The sequence below is a fragment of the Centroberyx gerrardi genome, chromosome 20 (genome assembly GCF_048128805.1).
Source record: "Centroberyx gerrardi isolate f3 chromosome 20, fCenGer3.hap1.cur.20231027, whole genome shotgun sequence".
Classification (NCBI taxonomy): Eukaryota; Metazoa; Chordata; class Actinopteri; order Beryciformes; family Berycidae; genus Centroberyx; species Centroberyx gerrardi.
Window position 1 is genome coordinate 23,943,882 of NC_136016.1, and position 19,566 is coordinate 23,963,447.

General features: G+C 40.8%; 1 protein-coding gene across 2 annotated transcripts in view; it reads right to left on the reverse strand.

Annotated features, from left to right (window-relative positions):
* Positions 1-19,566, reverse strand: part of LOC139918919 (glutamate receptor ionotropic, delta-1-like) — a 590,452-nt gene that overhangs the window by 188,516 nt on the left and 382,370 nt on the right. The window lies entirely within an intron of this gene.

Sequence of the window (19,566 nt, forward strand, 5' to 3'; positions counted from 1 at the left end):
CAGGACAGAAAGAAAAAAAAAGGTGTCAAACATAAATGATTATGGTTGTTTTATCTACTGCAGAGAAACGTACGCTCCCTGAGGAGATGCCTGCTCCGGAAAACCCTGGAGAATGTGAATATCTGCGTATATATGACAGAAACAGAGGATGGACTCAATATAAATAAATGTATATAAGTAGGAATGTCATCTGCTGCAGAGACACAAATCCACTACATGATAACAGTTGTAGTCCAAGAAACCACAGAGAGACCACGGAAAGCTGGAGACACAGGACAGAACGAGACAAAGAAATCAAAAAATAAATGCTGTATATATCTTATGGTTGTTATTGTTTTATTTGATTGACTTTAATAATCCCCCAAGAGCCTCTGGGTTCACCTGTGCCACAAACAGCCACAAACCCTATACAAGATGGAAATGAAGCTCTAATCTACAGACACTGATGAAGGCCGGAGTGCTGAAAACCTTTTGTCAATTTTAGACCAAATACTGCTTGATCATATTCTTGCGACATATTACTAAAACAAGAAAGGCCGTTAGATTTATTGGGTCTAACAGAAGATAACAGCCCATCAGTTGAAGGGGATAAATACAATTAAAAGTACAATCTCCTTCTGTGATTTTGAAAATCGAGCAACACTGGTTTGTACAGAGAGCGGGTCTAGAAAAATCATGGATGGATGACCATGGCTTGGTCTTTCTAGTGTTAAAGGAGTGCTGCATTTACCAGTTAACAGACTTTATATATGCATGTGTCAGAGAAATTGGCTTGTGACTGAAAGGCTGCCGGTTTGAATCCCAGGACTGGCTGGAACTCTCTAAATGTGAGGCACGACGTCACTGGAAAAGAGCAAGTGTGTCGACTTTAAAATAAAAATCATGTATCTTTTCCAGGGTGTCACTGTGATCTTGAAGGCATGTTTGAGGCTGGCAAATAACAGTGACGATGTCGCAAAACTGTGATGCAAGCCAACATGTCCTCAGCAAAACTGACTGAGACAATCATCTCCATTTCAAAACAACTTCTGCATGGCTGTCAAGTTCAATCACAGCACCCATCCATTACATCATCCCGACTCTGCGTGTCTCTCCCTCTCACTGACCTAGAATCACTGCTGTTTCAAATTCATAGGCATCAATGGAAAAACTGAACCCTCTGTCATCTAAAAATCGACTTATGTGTGATCTTAAGGTCTTCCTCGGACACTCTTGTATTCCTGACTCATCAAGATACACCGCTGACAGTTTTCTCTACAAAAATAAAAAGTTCCATCAGCCTACAATAAACTCGCATCAGTCACAAACCCACAAGTGCCAGTGGGAATTTCAAGCAGCTTCCCTCCGCCGCTGAAAAGTCGGCTTTTTAGATGCGTGTCTTCTCGACAACGCTGATGCCGTGTGATCTTGAAGGCGTATTTGGGACTCATCAAACAACAGCGGTGTCGAAAAGGCAAATATGAATCTGTGACGATGTCGCAAGAAACCACGATCCAGGCCAACGTGTCCTCAGCCGAACCGACTGAGACAAACATCTTCATATCCACAACTTCTGCGTCGCTGTCACCGAACCAGACAGCATCTATCCATTTCAGAATATCAATTAGATGGCTCTGCAGCTCTCGGTCCCTTCCTCTCTTACTAGTCTTGACGCTTGGCCATCAGGGGGAAACGGAACAATTTTTCTCAGTTACCTTAACGTCTTCGCTCTGAAGATCCGAACGTTCTCGGGACACATTATCCGATTGGTGATTTTTCAAAAAGCACGCAACTGACAGCTTTCTTCATCTGCAACAAGTTCCATCAGCCTCCATTGGAATAACATCTGTCAAACACATGGCTGCCAATGGGTTTTTCTCAGCGACTGAAAAATTGACTTGATTACTTGAGCCGAGTTGACGCACATCTTCATTCCCGTCCATTATTATTGACAGCTGAGTCAATGGACAAGTCATTGCCAAAGTTCCTGCCATCTTTGCTGGTGTTGGATGGTATTGCAGGCAAATTCAAGACCCAAACAACAACAATAACAACAACAGCGGAGCAAAAACAAAACTTCAGACTGGAAAATAAGAGTCGGGACGTTGACATCGCAAAGGCCTCGACCCGAGCCAACGTGTCCCCGACAATCATCTCTATTCCTACAACTTCTTCACCGCTGCCACTGAACCAGACATTATCTATCCATATCAGAATATCAAATTGGTGACTCTAGAGCTCCCGGTCTCTTCCTCTCTTACTAGTCTTGACCCTTGGCCATCAGGGGGAAACTGAACAATTTTTCTCAGGTACCTTAATGCCTTCGCGTTAGATCTGAACGTTCTCGGGACACATTTTCCGATCAGCACGCGACTGACAGCATTCATCATCTGCAACAAGTTCCATCAGCCTCCATTGGAATAACATCTGTCAAACACATGGCTGTCAACGGGAACAGTTTTTCTTGACTTGATTATTTGAGCCGAGTTGACGCACGTCTTCATTCCCGTCCATTGTTATTTAAAGTTGAGTCGATGGACACGTCTTTGCAGAAGTTCCTGCCATCTTTGGTGATATTGGATGGTCTTGTGGGCAGATTCGCGACCCAAAAAACAACAACAACAAAAGAAAACAAGAGAACTTCAGACTGGAAAACAAGAGTAGGGACGTTGATGTCGCAAAGGCCAACGTGTCCTCGACAATCATCTCTACTCCTACAACGCCTTCACCGCTGCCACTGGACCAGACAGCATCTATCCATTTCAGAATATCATTTAGATTGCTCTCCGACTCTTCTCCAAACTGCCAGAGAAGTTTTTTTTTTTTTGACAGTCAGACAAGGCAGCTGTGTTGCGTTATGCTCCGTTATAGCTGGTGACAGGTTGTTTGGCCTGAACATCTCTCCCTTTCTTCCCCCTCTCCTCCACCCCTCCCTCCTTCCCTCTCTGTCTATTAGCGCTGACAGCTAGCTTGTACCGAGCCCCGACTGACTCCGACTGCCACTCGATCCCCCTGCACTCCTCTCTCCCTCCGCCTGTTTCATCTTATTGTTCCCGTCTCTCTTTCCATTTCTTTCACATTCGTTTTTTTTTGTCCCCCCCCCCTCTCTCATTGTTCTTGTTCTCCCTTGCACTTTCTGTCTCTATCCATCCATCCGTCCATCAGTCTGTCTCCTCTCCAATTACTGCTTTCCTTGGAACAACAAAAACATCCATCTTAAAGTCATTTAGTCTCATATTTGGCCTTTAGATCTTATTTTTCTGAAACCAAGAGAAACATTCTGCAGTGAGGAGAGATAACTCCACTTGTTTCCAATGCAGCTTCACTTGTTTCAGGAGTTTTCTAGAAATGAGAGTCAGTCTGTTGAAACCAGTCAGAATAAGGCAGATCACTGCACTGCTAAATTATACTAAATTATTGAAACAAGTTGATTTGCATTGGAAAAAAGTGAAATTATCAAACCCCATTAGCAGATTTTTTCACTTATTTTAAGAAAAGATTTAAAGATTTAAAAATTTTAAGAGAAGATTTTAGGACTCGATAAAAGACTAAACGACTTTTTTTTTTTTGCAGTGCCGAACTTAGAAATTCACAAATCTATGATTCACGGTTTCTCATCGGTTTCTTAGGCACCACTTGCAGCAAGGCATTGTGGGAGGCATATTCCATCCATCCGTCTGTGTATCTTTTCATTCATCCATCTATATATCCATTCATCCAGACATCTACCCACCTATCTATCCATCCATCCATCCATGCATCTTTCGTCTCCCTATTAGTCTGTCTATCCTTCTTCCTCCCCAGAAATTTGAGAGAAAAATTCCCCAACAATGAAAAATATGAATAAAAAAATGTGCATTTGCACAAGCTGAAGCATCGGAGCAACCAGTGGAATAACAAATTCACTGATTTTGAGCCTCATTTTGAGCAAGGCACTGTAGGAGGCATATTCTATCCATCTATCGTTTCATTCATCTATCTATACATCCATCCATCTTCCGTTCTATCGATTGATCCATCCATCCATCTCACCATCAGTCTGCCTCTCCTCACTCCTCTCCAGAAATTTGAGGGGAAGAAAAAAATAATAATAATCCCTCCTTTGCATAATCTCCAGCAGTGGAACAACGCGACTGGAAAGACTTGAAAAGACATTCGCCACGCTCCTCCTCATTCACGGGTTCTCATCAAATTTCTCCAGCGCCACTTTGAGCAAGGCACTGTGGGAAAACGTATTCTTCTCCGCCACTTATCTCCGTCCATCAGAGGAATACCAACTCTCCTCCTCCGCCGCAGCAGCAGCTGGAAATTGGCAAGTTGAGTCCAAACTGCCTCAGATTTAATTAAGATTCACATGCGATGGAAATACGTTCAGCCAGAGTGCAAATATATATAATATCCAGAGTCCATTTCGCCTGTAATTCATTTCATATTTGCACTTTGTATCTGTGCAGCAAACATATTATTCTAGACGCTTGCAGTAGTCGTAATGTGTCTGCGTATATATCCATATGCTAACTGTGTATTTTACTGTGTACATTATGTCTGTAAATGTCAGTATTTTTACCTGCCAAGTGCACCAGCTGAGCCAGGCAACTTCATGCTACATATGTAAACGTTCCTTGCAATTCAAGTTGTAAAATAACAGAATTTCATGCTGAAAAAAATACATTTATGGGGTTTTCACTGCTGTTTATGTCAGATTTTTTTTTTAAGAATTTAAGATTATTTCTGACCAATTTTGACCTGAACATAAGTCTGAATTTCGTCCGTCTGGATCGTTCTCACTGGTCCTGTAAGCAGCTTCTTTCAAAAACTCAACATTACAACATTTGACCTGCGGCGTATGCAAAATAACTAAATGAAACTTCAGCTCGACTCTCATAGCTTCCTCTGGTGTGACTCAGCAGCCGACCATCCAATCAAAACCTCGGGCAGTTTCCATTTCCATTTAAAGTTCAGGCATTTAGTGGCAGCGGAGTGACTCACAGTGCATTCGACAGTAGAGTCAGCTTCACTCCCTACAGGTCACCAACATTAGAAGCAATCAATTGTAAGGCATAAGGATCAAGTTATAATATCATTCCAAGCCTAAAGATACATTTTAAATTTCATGTTGTAATGAAGGCCGCCGGTTCAAGTCCGGTTCCCGGCTCTTTCTGTGAGGAGTCTGCATGTTCCTGTGGGTCTCTTCGCACAGTCCAGGGGTCGGAGCCTGGAATTTGCCTATAGGTATGAATGGGAGTGTGTGTGTGTGTGTGTGTGTGTGTGTGTGTGTGTGTCCTTCTGTGTAATAGACTTGCGACCTGCTCAGCAGCAGTTACTGATGGAGGAGAGAGCGTTACAGAGTTGTAAGTCTCAAGTCCAGCGGGGCCTGATCTCGGTCTCGGACCTAATTCGTCTTGGTCTTGTCTTGAGGTCGAGACCAATTTTTATTCTTTAATGATGAATAAAAACTTTAAATGTCGTTCTGTGTGCCGATTTTGTAATACTCGCGGTCTCGATCTTAGTCTCGTACTCTTTCAGTCTCGGTCTTGTCTTGGTCTTGACCATAAAAAGTCTTGTCTTGGTTTTGGTTGGTATGGGTCTTGGTCTTGTCTTGGTCTTGGTCTTGACTGAGACGGTCTTGACTACAACACTGTGGTCCAGGGGTTTGAACCAGCGACCTCTGACCCCTCTCTGACCCCCAGGCTGCTGCGGCTCCAGGCTTCTTCTTCTTCTTCTTCTCCCAGAGTTCATCCATCCTGACGTTTCTCTGCTGCTGCACTTACTGTCCGTCTCTCTGAATAAAACTCTCCGCTAGATGTTTAAACTCTAACTGCAGTGGAAACCGGACTTCACCTCCAGGTACTTTTTATTTATTTCTTGTGGTTCCCGGCTGCTCTTTCCCATCCTGATCTGGACGTCACTTTGCTTACGAGTCACAAACTGAACCTGAGTGGGACTGGGCAGAAATTAACAGAGACTCGGGGGGGGAAATACGCTACGAAGGTCATGTAAAGTTAAATTAAAAACGACAGTACAACTATATCGTACCGACGGATGATACAAGGCGGGGGAAGTCAAGCAGAAGCAATTTTATGAAAAAATAGAAATGTTATATTTGACGGCGGTCAGAGAAACACCTCTGGCTATAAAGTGTCAACGTAAAGCAAGAGCAGCAGGCTGAACGTGGACGAGTTCAGCCTCAGTTTGAACTGAAGCTGCATCCTTTCTTCTGGAAACACATCAGTTATAACGACAATATTTAAAGTTATTTGTCCAAAAATGGGACAAAAACACGGCCATTTTTTTGCCTGAACCTCTTACCTGAACTCTTGATTTTTAATTCTCCATTTTGCAGTTTTTCCCGAATATTTTTTACGAGTTTTGACACGTTTTCCCAATTATTTGAGCCAACAAAATCTGAGTAAGGGTTACATTTTGTTTAAAAGAGTATAAAGCTGCTGGAGCTGAATCGTCTGCAATGAAAGTGAACTGAAGGACAGCTATAAAACAGAACCTCAAACATGACTGTGTGTGTGTGTGTGTGTGTGTGTGTGTGTGTGTGTGTGTGTGTGTGGGCGAGGGAAATCCAGCCAGCCGCAGCGAAACCAAATCTCCTCTCATGTTTGTGTAGACAGCTGCAGTGTTTGTTCATAATATTAAATGTTTGTTGGTTGGAAATCTCCCGTTCTGCTGCATCATTATTATTAAAAAGCTGAAACAAGCTGGTTCAGAACAGCGATGCGGGTCACTGCTTTTAATAATTATCATCATGGCGGGCGGTTGCGGGTGGGTGAAGAGCAAATGCAGGCGGGTTCAGTGATGTCAGAGCGAGCACACACACACACACACACACACACACACACATTTTCTATCCCGCTTTCACATGCATGAACACACATCCTCCCTCCTCTCATATCTCCTCTCCTCTCCTCTCTCCTTTTTTCTCCCCTCTCCTCTCTTCCTCTCCTCTCTCCTCGCCTCCTTTCCTTTCCCCACTCCTCCTTTCCTCCTTTTCTCTCTCCTCCCTTCCTCTCTTCTCTCCTCCTTTCCTCTCCTCTCTCCTCCTTTCCTCTCCTCCTCCTTTCCTCTCCCCTCTCCTTTCCTCTGTCCTCCCTTCCTCTCCTCTCTCCTCCTTTCCTTTTCCCCTCTCCTCCTTTCCTCTCTCTCCTCTGCTGGTCAGTTTCTCCCATAATGCCATCTTCCTCATCTCCTCTTCCTCATCTCTTCCTCCCCTCTATTCAGTTGTTTTCTCTCATCTTTCTCCTCTCCTCTCCTGCTCTTATCTGCACACTGTGAGTCATCAGTGGACTCTCTGCCACTAGAAGAAGAGACCTCACACACACACACACACACACACACACACACACACACACACACTCTCACTCACCCTCCTACGCATACACAAATGTTCGCTCTCAGAAAACAAACCAGTGCAAACACAAAACTCTCCTGCACACACACACACATGCAAGTAGACAAATATTCAAGTACCTGCTCACACACATACACACACACACACACACACACACACTTGTATTACTAGACTTGTGAGGACCTTCCTTCTAAGGTTGATAATCTGAAAAAGATGAAGCCTCTGCCAGTGCAAAATGCAACACAAATTGTTGTCAGTACCCAAACTTTCCCTTCTTTTGCTCTTTTTTTTTTTTTTTTTTTTTACATTTTCCACCCCTTTAATGTTAATTCTGACAGTTTCTACCTGCTGCTCCATGATTAAAAGATATTTTTAAATCAGTGTCACCAAACCTCTCAGCCTCATTCACTCCCATTCAGTTCCAAACAGCAGAGAAAACAACTGCAGACTCTGATTCAGTCAGTAAAGATAATCATCACTGTGAAGAGAAGCAACAATCTGCATCAGACTGGAAACTTTTACACTTTGAAAGAAGTTTCATACATGTGTTGCATTCAGGAACACCGCGAGAGCCGAGCCTTCTGTGTGTCAACAAGAAGAGGCAAGATGCCGGTTCTCTGTGTATCCGATTTGCATATTTTCCTCTCCAAAATAAACCTTTCCACCAATAGCTATCGTTCTCTGTGGTTCCGTTAGGCCCCGCCTCCTGTCAATCAACCCAGTCAAGCCAACAGATGAACCAAAGCAAGACTCTTCCTCCAGCTACAGTCTGCAAAATGAAATGGAAATTAAAGCTAAATTTTACACAATTACGGCTTAAAATTGGTGCCCTCTTTTTCTGGAAGTAACTCGAAATATTTAGATATTGTTTGTTTCAAAATGTTCACAACTAAGACAGAGGAAAAATAGCAAATATCTCATAACAATACGACCAGGATACGATGTGATCAATAAAAATTCAGTGACTGAGCAGAATTCTGTTTATTTCTGAGCCACAAATCTTTCTAGCGATGCCATTGGCTGCTAGAATGTAAACACCAATTTAAAAATGTCGTTACAAAGTGACAATAATATAATTTGGATGGAGAGCTTGTGAAACTGTGATGGTCAAGAGTCTCATTAGTGATTACTACAGCAGAATAACATGGAGCTGATATCACCATTCATGTTCCTGACAGCAGAATAACATGGAGCTGATATCACCATTCATGTTCCTGACAGCAGAATAACATGGAGCTGATATCACCATTCATGTTCCTGACAGCAGAATAACATGGAGCTGATATCACCATTCATGTTCCTGACAACAGAATAACATGGAGCCGTCACTACTGTGAGGACATTTGTCTCTCATAAGAATAGAAATATAAGAGCACACACACACACACACACACACAACAGAGCCTAAAGAGAAGAGGGTTTGCTCTTTGTGATGGGATCTGACAGTCGGACCTTGGCTCTCTCTCTCTCTCTCTCTCTCTCTCTCTCTGTCTCTCTGTGATGAAGCGATGAAAGGACGGACGGAGGGCTGGACGGACAGATGGACAGATGGACAGAAGGACAGATGGATGGACTGATGGAGGGAGACAACAGACCGGACAGAGGGAGAGAAGCCAGCGGTTCGGACGCCCGCCCCGGCTCCGCGGGCCTGTTCGCCCCGGCGGCGGCGGCTCTGCCTCGCTGCCGCCCGGCGCTGCACAGCTGCGGCTCTGCAGGACTGTGGCCTTGCCGTTAGTGCAGCGGAGAGAGCAGTGTGTGTGTGTGTGTGTGTGTGTGTGTTTTAGCTTGAAAAGGACAGACAACACACACACACATTTGTATCACCACAATGAGAGAGTCTGATCACACACACAGTTGGTTTTCTTTGGTCCGAACCACAGTGGAAGAACTGACTTTGTTGTATTTTTGTGTTTGGTTTGTTTAGGTTCAAACTGACCAATTAGAAGCCAAACAGAGTTGTAAACAAAAGTCACATGACTCACAAGCAGCTCTTGTGTTGGACAGAGTTTTGGTAACCTGCCAGTAAAACCAATCAGATTCCTGTTCCTGTAGCTTTATCTAACATGATGGACTTGTCTGTCTCTTCTTCTGTGGTGTTCATACCAGTTAAGAACACATGAAGAAGTAGCTGAATATGAGCATCAGTCCAGACTTCATTTTGTTCTGCTAGGCTTTCCAAGCATGAGGAACCGCGTCCGCCTCCTTCTACCCATAATCCCTTGTGTTTCGGGGTGGTTTCCTGCACTTGGTTTGGATTAACGAACCGCACCGCAGTTCTCTTGTTGGAGGACTGAGACTCTCGTTTCCAGGCGTCTCGGTTGTTTGGTTGGATTGGTTTTGTTGTTCTCGCCAAACGAACCGAACTAGAGGAGGAAACACTCCAGAATTCATTTGAACCGCTCCAAACACGCTCGGTGGGAACCTGTCCTCCATTGTTTTCTTGGTTTTAAAGCCCATTTTTTGGCAGCCATTGTCGGAGTCCTCCTTCATGCATCTAACCTGCACTAGTACGGCAGGCATTTCTTTCTTGACAGATCACAGAATCACTGATTTGGGAGTTTTATCATGGAGGAAGATACACAACCCAAGATACTACCAAAGTCCAACAGACCTTTAACGGCTGCAAACCCGCCTGTTTTTAATCGATTCGAGTTATGATAACTGACCGATTCGTCCTCAGATTCTCGTGCGTTGAAGCAGCTTCTTCAGTCAGAACAGGAGTTGCGGCCTCCTTCTGGTCCTCAACACGGCCGTGCCTGTAGCATATTGATTAGCGGCCCCCCAACAGTGCCTGGTATTTCCCCCCTCAGTCCTTTCCACTGGTACGGTTTAATTACTGGAGGAAGCCTAGAGGCTGCAGATATTCATTACTTCACAAGACAAAAGAGCTAATTAAAAAACAGACGTGATTAAACACTCGTCTGATAGATATTTCACATTTCAAAGCGCTCGCCCTGCGACACCCCCGGCCTCTCTGGGGTCTTGTGCCGCAGGTTGAGAACCGGTGAGTTACAGAATAGTTTGGATTGTAAACCTGTTTGACACCAGAGAAGAAGACTCAGCGCTCTGAAACAGAGAGACGCAACGACAACGTACAACTGATCCTGAAACTGACTCATGAAACTGAAACAACTGATCTCTCTCTCTCTCTCTTTCTCTCTCTCTCCCTCTCTCTCTCTCCCTCCCCCCGGGGCTGAAGTGGATTTAAAGGAGGAAATCAATAAGAGACAGGAGATATCACCTGGATTCAGCTGCTCAGTCTCGTTCATGGAAGAAGTGTTTCTGCTGCATTCATGTTATATGGGGAAGATATGGGAAAATACACTTCACATAACCTTTCAGATGGTAGATACCACAGAAAATACTGTTCAGCTCAGCTTTCAGATGGTAAATACCACAGAAAATACTGTTCACTCTGCTTTCAGACGGTAAATACTACAGAAAATACTGTTCACTCTGCTTTCAGATGGTAAATACTACAGAAAATACTGTTCACTCTGCTTTCAGATGGTAAATACTACAGAAAATACTGTTCACTCTGCTTTCAGACGGTAAATACTACAGAAAATACTGTTCACTCTGCTTTCAGACGGTAAATACTACAGAAAATACTGTTCACTCTGCTTTCAGATGGTAAATACTACAGAAAATACTGTTCAGCTCAGCTTTCAGATGGTAAATACTACAGAAAATACTGTTCGCTCTGCTTTCAGATGGCAAATACTACAGAAAATACTGTTCGCTCTGCTTTCAGATGGTAAATACTACAGAAAATACTGTTCGCTCTGTTTTCAGACGGCAAATACTACAGAAAATACTGTTCGCTCTGCTTTCAGACGGCAAATACTACAGAAAATACTGTTCACTCTGCTTTCAGACGGTAAATACTACAGAAAATACTGTTCAGCTCAGCTTTCAGATGGTAAATACTACAGAAAATACTGTTCACTCTGCTTTCAGATGGCAAATACTACAGAAAATACTGTTCACTCTGCTTTCAGATGGTAAATACTACAGAAAATACTGTTCAGCTCAGCTTTCAGATGGTAAATACTACAGAAAATACTGTTCACTCTGCTTTCAGATGGTAAATACTACAGAAAATATTGTTCAGCACAGCTTTCAGATGGTAAATATTACAGAAAATACTGTTCAGCTCAGCTTTCAGACGGTAAATACTACAGAAAATACTGTTTACTCTGTTTTCAGACGGTAAATACTACAGAAAATACTGTTCACCCTGTTTTCAGACGGTAAATACTACAGAAAATACTGTTCACTCTGTTTTCAGACGGTAAATACTACAGAAAATACTGTTCACTCTGCTTTCAGACGGCAAATACTACAGAAAATACTGTTCAGCTCAGCTTTCAGACGGTAAATACTACAGAAAATACTGTTCACTCTGCTTTCAGATGGTAAATACTACAGAAAATATTGTTCAGCACAGCTTTCAGATGGTAAATATTACAGAAAATACTGTTCAGCTCAGCTTTCAGACGGTAAATACTACAGAAAATACTGTTTACTCTGTTTTCAGACGGTAAATACTACAGAAAATACTGTTCACTCTGTTTTCAGACGGTAAATACTACAGAAAATACTGTTCACTCTGCTTTCAGACGGCAAATACTACAGAAAATACTGTTCAGCTCAGCTTTCAGACGGTAAATACTACAGAAAATACTGTTCACTCTGCTTTCAGATGGTAAATACTACAGAAAATACTGTTCAGCTCAGCTTTCAGACGGTAAATACTACAGAAAATACTGTTCACTCAGCTTTCAGACGGTAAATACTACAGAAAATACTGTTCACTCTGCTTTCAGATGGTAAATACTACAGAAAATATTGTTCAGCACAGCTTTCAGATGGTAAATATTACAGAAAATACTGTTCAGCTCAGCTTTCAGACGGTAAATACTACAGAAAATACTGTTTACTCTGTTTTCAGACGGTAAATACTACAGAAAATACTGTTCACCCTGTTTTCAGACGGTAAATACTACAGAAAATACTGTTCACTCTGTTTTCAGACGGTAAATACTACAGAAAATACTGTTCACTCTGCTTTCAGACGGCAAATACTACAGAAAATACTGTTCAGCTCAGCTTTCAGACGGTAAATACTACAGAAAATACTGTTCACTCTGCTTTCAGATGGTAAATACTACAGAAAATATTGTTCAGCACAGCTTTCAGATGGTAAATATTACAGAAAATACTGTTCAGCTCAGCTTTCAGACGGTAAATACTACAGAAAATACTGTTTACTCTGTTTTCAGACGGTAAATACTACAGAAAATACTGTTCACTCTGTTTTCAGACGGTAAATACTACAGAAAATACTGTTCACTCTGCTTTCAGACGGCAAATACTACAGAAAATACTGTTCAGCTCAGCTTTCAGACGGTAAATACTACAGAAAATACTGTTCACTCTGCTTTCAGATGGTAAATACTACAGAAAATATTGTTCAGCACAGCTTTCAGATGGTAAATATTACAGAAAATACTGTTCAGCTCAGCTTTCAGACGGTAAATACTACAGAAAATACTGTTTACTCTGTTTTCAGACGGTAAATACTACAGAAAATACTGTTCACCCTGTTTTCAGACGGTAAATACTACAGAAAATACTGTTCACTCTGTTTTCAGACGGTAAATACTACAGAAAATACTGTTCACTCTGTTTTCAGACGGTAAATACTACAGAAAATACTGTTCACTCTGCTTTCAGACGGTAAATACTACAGAAAATACTGTTCACTCTGCTTTCAGACGGTAAATACTACAGAAAACACTGTTCACTCTGTTTTCAGACGGCAAATACTACAGAAAATACTGTTCACTCTGCTTTCAGACGGTAAATACTACAGAAAATACTGTTCAGCTCAGCTTTCAGACGGTAAATACTACAGAAAATACTGTTCGCTCTGCTTTCAGACGGTAAATACTACAGAAAATACTGTTCAGCTCAGCTTTCAGACGGTAAATACTACAGAAAATACTGTTCGCTCTGCTTTCAGACGGTAAATACTACAGAAAATACTGTTCGCTCTGCTTTCAGACGGTAAATACTACAGAAAATACTGTTCGCTCTGTTTTCAGACGGCAAATACTACAGAAAATACTGTTCGCTCTGCTTTCAGACGGCAAATACTACAGAAAATACTGTTCGCTCTGCTTTCAGACGGTAAATACTACAGAAAATACTGTTCGCTCTGTTTTCAGACGGTAAATACTACAGAAAATACTGTTCACTCTGCTTTCAGACGGTAAATACTACAGAAAATATTGTTCAGCTCAGCTTTCAGCCGGTCATTGTTTACAGTCCGATTAGTACTTAATAAAAAAGTGCACTTAAGTACTTAAGGCAAAAATGCAAAAAAATAAAACATGTTCATGTTCAGTCAAAATGGACCGTCAGATGCTCCACTATCAAAACGTAATGTTTTTCATTTGATTAACTATTCAGGTTTAGATATTTTTTCTTACTGAGAGAGTTACACTTAGAAATCCCTCAGTGCAGTTTAATTTAAGCAGCTTCAGCACGACTCCGCTCTCTCCTCCGTCCTTTGGAGGGAGGAAACGTCTCGATGTGAGTTCTGTACTGCAGAGAGCGCCGCGAAACACTAATGAAGCCGATGTCCTGAACCGTAATGCTAAAAAAACATCAAATGCAAAAAATCTGCGTGGTGCGTAGAGGGAGGGAGGCGGCGCTCTGACAGCTCCGCTCGTTCATCATTACAGCTCCGCGCAGACGACAATTTAATTACCTTCACATCTAGAAAGAGAGGCAGAAAACATCCAGAATTACAGCTGGAGAGAGACGGAGAGAAGAGCTGAGAGTGAGAGGAGGCGAGGGAGAGAGAGAGAGAGAGAGATGGAAACAGAGAAGAAGAAAAAACACAAACAACAGAGGAAGAGAGAGAGAGAGAGAGAGAGAGAGCGATCAAGCTCTGTGTTTGTGAGGAGGGATAATTGAGCCTTTTCATCCGCATCGCCGATGACAGGTGTGACATTTAGCTTTAGAGGACACACTCTTCCCTGCTGTGTGTGTGAGTGTATGAGTGTGTGTGTATTTGTGGATGAGCGGTTTCTCTCACTATTGAATATCCATAAAACACACACAACACACACACACACACACACACACACACACACACACTTGCTCTAACCTTTTACAGTCTGGTAACTAATGGGCAGGAAACAGAGAGGGAGGGAGACGCAGAACACAGAATCCGGTCTGTGTTACTGGACTTGTGAGGACCGTCATTGACTCCACTCATTCCCTAACATCCAACCTCAACCTCCTCCAACCTTACAGCTGTGTTAGATGAGATCTTCATGACAAGGCTGAAAATGACAAACCCCAAATAAAAAACTCACTGTTCTTGAACCCTTGTGACTAGAGGCAGAACTTTCCTGAAAGGTGAGACTTGGGAGTTTGTTCTCCGAGTGTCAGAATTACTAGAATTATTATTAGTAAGGTGTAAGGTAAAATCAAATCAGTCATATTGCTTGATTTCTGGGTAATGAAGTCCTTCAAGCTTTCAAAAACATTCAATCAGTTCTCTCTCGCTGCCACTTGGGTGTGAAGTGCAGCTTTAACCCACGCCCGAACCCTAAAATATCCCCTTAAAGGTGCGCTAAGAAAGACTTTTGTTGATCAATACCAATGATTCATAGATTACTTGACCAGCTGCTGAGATTTCTGGCTTTCAAAACTCACTTCCCGGCCCAGACTCTGTTTTCGAAAGAACATTTCGAATGAGCATCTGTTGGATCTCTACTCTAATTAGCTGGCTTTCTCGTTACTGTGACTTTTGTATTTTTGTCCAATACAGGCTACCATACGTTGTGCAAGAGAAGTGTTGATGTTGTTCTGCGTCCTTGGCCTCCGAGATATGAAACGATATGATAGAATACTTTAAGATACTTTAAGATATGATAAGATATGATAAGATATGATACTTTAAGATACTTTAAGATACAATAAGATATGATAAGATATGATACTTTAAGATACTTTAAGATACTTTAAGATACAATAAGATATGATACAATACTTTAAGATACTTTAAGATACAATAAGATATGATAAGATATGATACTTTAAGATACTTTAAGATACAATAAGATATGATACAATACTTTAAGATACTTTAAGATACAATAAGATATGATAAGATATGATACTTTAAGATACTTTAAGATACTTTAAGATACAATAAGATATGATACAATACTTTAAGATACTTTAAGATACAATAAGATATGATAAGATATGATACTTTAAGATACTTTAAGATACAATAAGATATGAAACGATATGATACAATACTTTAAGATACTTTAAGATACAATAAGATATGATAAGATATGATACTTTAAGATACTTTAGGATACAATAAGATATAAGATATGATACAATACTTTAAGATACTTTAAGATACAATAAGATATAAGATATGATACAATACTTTAAGATACTTTAAGATATGATAAGATATGATACTTTAAGATACAATATGATACAATACTTTAAGATAAGGTAAGAGACGATACTTCAAGATACAGTAAGATAAAATAAGAAACTTTAAGATATGATATGATACGATACAATATGATACAATCTGATATGGGGAAATTTGTCTTGGGGCTACAAAAGTGCTGTTTCTCAGGCAAGTCCTAATAAAAAGTAAAAAACTGAAACTGACAGCATAAATGTACATACAGAACATATAACACACACACACTCACACACACACACCTGAGTATACCACTGAACATCACACACACCTTGTGTCACACAGAGCTGACTGGTGACAACCAATACACATCGAGTGACAGCGAGACTAGATTTTATTCATGTTTCTATCTTCGGGAAGCCATTTGATCCTTATAAGTGTAGAACCGCACGCACACACACACACACACGCACACACACACACACACACACACGCCTCATGTGAGGAAGCCTCTGCAGAAATAAAACACACAGGCTTCCTGCACATTTCCACGTTCCATATATTCTTTTTTTGATTTTTTTATAGAGCTTTTACTTTTTTATTATTCAATTTGAATATTTGTGTCGGTGTTCAGTGTGATGTATGTGGAGACTTTCTGTCAGCTGAATATTTCTCCTCACTACAGCCAGGAGAGTAAAAACACACCTAAACTCAATTTACCAACTTTATTATTTGTGGAATGGAGTTTACAACGTTTTTAGGCTGACATGAATCATTAGGACATAAATTCATGGATAACACTGCAAAAAAATCTAACAAGTCATAAGTCTAACATTGAGTTCTAAAATCCTAATTTTCTTAAAACAAGTGCAAATATCTGCCAATGGTGTTAGGTCATTTCACACGACCTCATTCCCCCACAGAGATCAATAAAGTTTCTTCTTAATTAAAAGATTAATTCTCACGCAGACACAGATATGAGAGTTTAAAAGGAAGGTCAACTCAAAATTAAGTTTATATATTTAGATTTCTGGTCATTTTTTTTTGTTTGACACGTTGGATAACAACACATCATCATTAAATCACGGATGGAAGTGGTTTCCATGGAAACTGGGTGTCTGATGTCAAACTAATGACAGGAGAGCGTCTGACCTTTGACCCCGATGACAGACTATCAGAAAAATGACAGGTTCAACATCCAATATTAAGTTATTTTAAAACTTAACTGTCATTCAACCCAAATCTACAGGAAGACCGTCACCAAGGTCAAGACCGTTAAAGAACAAGTTCACTTTTCTCATGAGACGCTTGTGTTGTGTTGTTTTTGTTTCATCTCATTTGCACAAATTTGTTTTCTGAATCTTGTTTTGTGTTTTAATAATTTAATAATTAAATCACTTTGCTTCTATGTTTCATCACTATGGAAATAAACTAAAGGTGTGCAGCAACTGATAATGGAAAAACTGCCACATAATATAATCTGTCAAAACATGATTTATGTCCTAAATGGTTTAAAATGTGAAAAAAAACTTTTTTCCCAGGTGACGCTGTGACATCACATTATTATCAAAGTTTGCTGAAAAGTTTTACAGACTAGATGTGAACAGTTTCCACATCAATTTCTACAACTTCTTTCAGAGCTGCTCGAGTCCCAAGTCAAGTCTCAAGTCTTGAGGCACAAGTCTCAAGTCAAGTCTCAAGTCTAAATGTAGAACAGCAAGTCAAGTCAGAACAAATCAAGAGTCCAGTATCAATTTAATATCTTAAAGAAAACTAAATATCTAGGACTTTTCAATGCAATATGGTTTTAATAGGATAAAAACTTGGTAAGAGCATCATGAGTTTGATTTCTATAATCAGTTTCAACTTCAATAAATTCAATCATTCCATACAAATTCAGAAAACAGAATTTAAATTCAGTCGTCCGCTGGAACAAATCTCATCACTTTCAATCTAAGTCATTTACACAAACACAAGATCTCAAGTCAAGACTTTAGAAACCTTTTCAAGTCATCAAAGTACAAGTCAGAGTCAAGTCCCAAGTCACCAGAACCCAAGTCAAGTCAAGTCTCAAGTCTTCTCTTCATGCATCAAGTCAAGGCTCAAGCTATTAAAACTGTGACTCGAGTCCAAGTCATGTGACTCGAGTCCCACCTCTGACTTCTTTCATTTTGAGAAAACAGAGAACTTTGAATAAAACTCAAAGACAAGAAATTAATCCCAACTGAATGCTTTTGAAACAACAAAATTCACAATTCAATAAGTGGTGACACACACACACACACACACAGCCTCACTCTCCCCTGGGCCGGCGGTGTGTCTGGCGGCTCGGCTCGCCTCGGCTCGGCGGGCTCAGCTGTGGCGGCCGGGCGATACGCGTGTCGTTTAGAATGAGCCTGTTCTATAAGTCAGATCTGGGAAGCTGACACAGTTTGTCCCTCCTCTGACCCCGTAGTGAGCGTGTGGAGGAGGGTAATGACGATTGTTACTGACACGTTACAGTCGAGGCGTTCAGCTGGCGCTCGTCTCTTTGTGTCTGTGACGGGACAAACCGCTGGTCTTCACTGCTGGTGGAGAATCATTTGGTTGATTTACTGGAAGAATTTTTACTTTATTAAATTTAATAATAATTTGGCGCTCAGCCTTCTTCACGGTTTTTACAAAATGAGTGAAAGCAGATCTTAAAACTGCACAACATGTCTGACCGTCTATCAGTTATCCAATAGGAACAAGACACACGGATGAGTCAACTGCAAAAGGTGAAGCTCTACATCCTACCCATCAATTTCAAAATAAAAGCTCTAAACAGCAAGTTGTAAAAACTACAAAATAAAACATACAATCCCCAAAAAACATTTTATAAAGACTCCATAAAATGAACTCCCATTCCTTCTGGGGATCTTCCATGGTGACATCATGCTGCACCAGGAGACGGGAATATAAATTTCTAACCAATAAAACATCACCGATTTTTGAGCAGTCCCGCCCCTCCGCCCCTCCCATCCAATCAAACTGCCTTTCTCTCCCTGACTCATATTCCATTGGTTTATATTCCATTTTCCACTGGTTCCCTCCTTCCTTTTCTCTGCCTCTCTCCAACTTTCTCTCTTTCCTTCCTTTCTTTCTTCGTTCCTGTCCTCCTTTATTCTTCTTCTTTCCTTTATTTCCTTCTGTCCTTCCTTCCTTCCTGCCTTTCTCCTTACTTCTCTCTTCTCTCTCTACATTTGTTTATTTTTGACTTTTTATCTCTCAGCCTTTTTCTCTTTCTGACTTTCTCTGTCTTTCTTCCTTTCCTTCTTCCCTCTGTTTTTCAATTTTCATCCTTCCTTCCTTCCTTGTTACTCATATTCCATTGGTTTAGACTTTTGAATGCGCTCTGTCCCACCCCCAAACATCTTGTGTCAACACAAAATGCATCAAATCAAGGAAGCAAAGACGCCGTTTCGTAGGGTTTTTAAATTTCTTAAATACTTAATGACCATAAAAAACCTCTTTAATATTAAAATCCTCATTCATGCCTCAACAAACTGCTTAGGTTATAAATCCAAAAAGCCTCATTGCGCTTCTTGATGAAATCAATGTCTCTTGCTCTCATTCCCAAACTTCAATTAAAGAAAAGTCTTTAGATTATAAAACACATATTAACCATTCAGAAGTTGCTTATTAACATGCATATTAGTAGTGTATTGGTTCATTATTAGTCATTACAAACCACTTATTAGCACCTTATTTTGCACTATTGTATTCTACAAGT